A 2,655-nucleotide genomic window follows, 5' to 3' on the forward strand; every position below is an offset into this window, starting at 1 on the left:
GTCAAGCATAACTAAGAAGTATTTAAGCTTGAAATTAATAGAACATTGCCTATCAATCTTAGAGAGAAGGGAGAGGGAGAGAGAGAGAGAGAGAGAGAGAGAGAGAGAGAGAGAGAGAGAGAGAGAAGAAGAAGAAGAAGAAGAAGAAGAAGAAGAAGAAAAAGAAGTAGAAGAAGAAGAAGATTTTAACGTCGTAGGAAACTATCCCAACCGACCTTAAGGATCTATCCTGTGAGGAGAGTTGAACTCAAGACATGTTATGAGAGAGAGTGAGAGAGAGAGAGAGAGAGAGAGATAGAGAGACTTTGTATACCATGTGCAAAAGTAAACCAAGGCATTGCTAGCCTACTGCAAACCCAGGAAATATAGGGCAAGAGTATCTTCTGGCATTAGATAGGGGGGGAGGGGGGCGAGAGAGAGAGAGAGAGAGAGAGAGAGAGAGAGAGAGAGAGAGAGAGAGAGAGAGAGAGAGAGAGAGAGAGAGAGAGAGAGAGAGAGAGAGAGCTTGTATACATGTGCAAGTGTGCTCCAAGGCATGGTTTAGCATAGTGCAAACCCAAGCAATCTAGGGCAAGACTATCTTTTGGCATTTTTTGGAATTAGGGTTGCAGAGAAATGCACACAGCTTGGAGAAGACGAAGGAAGCTCAAGGCACACAACAGAGAGTGTTACTTAGTGTGCAATGGAAAGATAGATAGCCCTAGAATGAATGGGCGTATATACAATGCACGGGGGGAAAAACCTCTTTAAAAAACCTCCTACATGTTGGGCCCATGTTGCACATCGGGCTTACCCAGGTTTTCATGCCATGCTAGGAGTGGCCGAGTTTATATGTCAAGTCTGTGGTGCTAAAAGGTTGAATTTCATGGCTTCTCTTTATAAGGTGGGTTGATCCCAAGGTTTTGTTTGCGGGCAGAGGTTAAACCCGAAGGTTGATGAAGGCCCATATGGCAAAGCTAGACAAGATCAAGCCAATAGTGCGGATGGGAAGAGGCTGCTTGTGAAGCCCAAAGAGAAGGTCCAAATGAAGGGCTCCGATGCAAAGAGACCCCTTGTGAAGCCCAAGGAGAGAGGTTCATATGTGGTTCAAAATCCCTCAACTGTTCACTTGAAGGGTCGTGAGGTAGAGAAACAACCCAAGGTGGCCAGTGAAAAGGGGAAGGGGAAGCTTCAATTGCAGGAAAAGGCCATGCCAAATGCTACAAGTGCCACCGCAAAAGAAGCCAAAGGTAGTAAGAGAAAGCTTCTTGAAGTAGAAGGGGCCGGTTCAGGTTCTACATCCAAGTGAACAAAGACCAGAACCTCTCAACCATTGAGCATCAGTCCTCTGAGTCCTTCTCAGACCCGAGTCTACATTTAGTCTCGGGCATGCCCGGATTTATATTTGGGTTAACAAGGGTTTCCTACCAATTCTAAAGTTATGCAGGTATGTTCTTTAATACATGTGCAGAGAGCCAACTCATTGAAGTCATCCCGGCCATATGTAGAGCTTTATGTTGATGGGAAGCTCGTCCAGATGTGTTGAGCAGATCCAGCTTGCCCAAGTAGAAACATGCGGATGGACAAGCGGCAACTTATGGTGGACCACCTTTGTAAGCAACATGGGTTGAGGGTAGAGATTCCACATAGAGTGGGAGGGAGGGTGATTGTTGCTGCTTTAAACCCCATCCTAAAGTCTACACAAAGAGATAGGTTATGTGCGACAGAGCGATTTAAATACGTGGACCGCAAGTACGAGTTGAGTCGCAACAAGGCTATTCAAGCAAGGGCCCTTGTCAGGGGCTTGGAAGCCTGGGATTGTATCAACAAGAAGAAAGTACGATGCACCAAAAATGACTTCCTCCTTGACTTCGTGGCGGCTCATATGCAAAAGGCTGATGTTGTGCAAGAGATGAGGAAAGATTCTATAGTGAGGAAGATACTCTCTCTCTCTCTCTCTCTCTCTCTCTCTCTCTCTCTCTCTCTCTCTCTCTCTCTCTCTCTCTCTCTCTCTCTCTCTCTCTCTCTCTCTCTCTCTCTCTCTCTCTCTCTCTCTCTCTCTCTCTCTCTCTCGCCCATCAATTCCCTGGTCTACACTGTCTAACATGGCCCAAGTTTACGTAACATATTTGTGCAGCGACGTGTTCGGAGCTTGAGTCCCATAAGTGAGGATGAAGAAGCAGTGGAGAAATATGGTACCAGTGGTGGTGATGGCGGGGATGATAAAGAAGTTGGTGATAACTAATGGAGTGAGCAAGGTAGTGACGAAGAAGATCAAGAAGGTCATGAAGAAGGGGGAGATGGGGACAGGAGTGACGAAGAGACTGACGGCAGTGGGGATGATGGAGACATTGGCGGGAGTGAGAGAGGTAAAAGTGAGAGTGGTAAAAGTGACGATGGTGGCGGGGACAATGGGGACGATAGAAGGGATGATGGAGACAATGCGGATGGAAGTGATGAAGGGGATGCTACTAGTGCTCAAGGCAAGGATGCATCAACGGATGGGGATGGGGAAGGTGAGGCAGGCGAGAAGGTGTCAATGGATGAGGACTCCACATCACACCTGAGTGGAGATGGTGGCACCCCTTGGGCAGCGGATGTCCTTGTGTTGTTGAGGTCGGTTTAGGCATGATGCATTGATGGAGCTTTTTTGCATTACATCTCTCAACTTTTGTA

The 2,655-nt window shown here is 47.0% G+C and overlaps 1 pseudogene; it reads left to right on the plus strand.

Moving 5' to 3' along the window:
• Positions 1-2,264: 2,264 nt before the first annotated feature.
• On the plus strand, positions 2,265-2,594 carry LOC147419508 (uncharacterized; annotated as a pseudogene).
• The last annotated feature ends 61 nt before the right edge of the window (positions 2,595-2,655 follow it).

This window comes from Adiantum capillus-veneris, chromosome 29, assembly GCF_014529385.1.
Source record: "Adiantum capillus-veneris isolate H3 chromosome 29, ASM1452938v2, whole genome shotgun sequence".
Lineage (NCBI taxonomy): Eukaryota > Viridiplantae > Streptophyta > Polypodiopsida > Polypodiales > Pteridaceae > Adiantum > Adiantum capillus-veneris.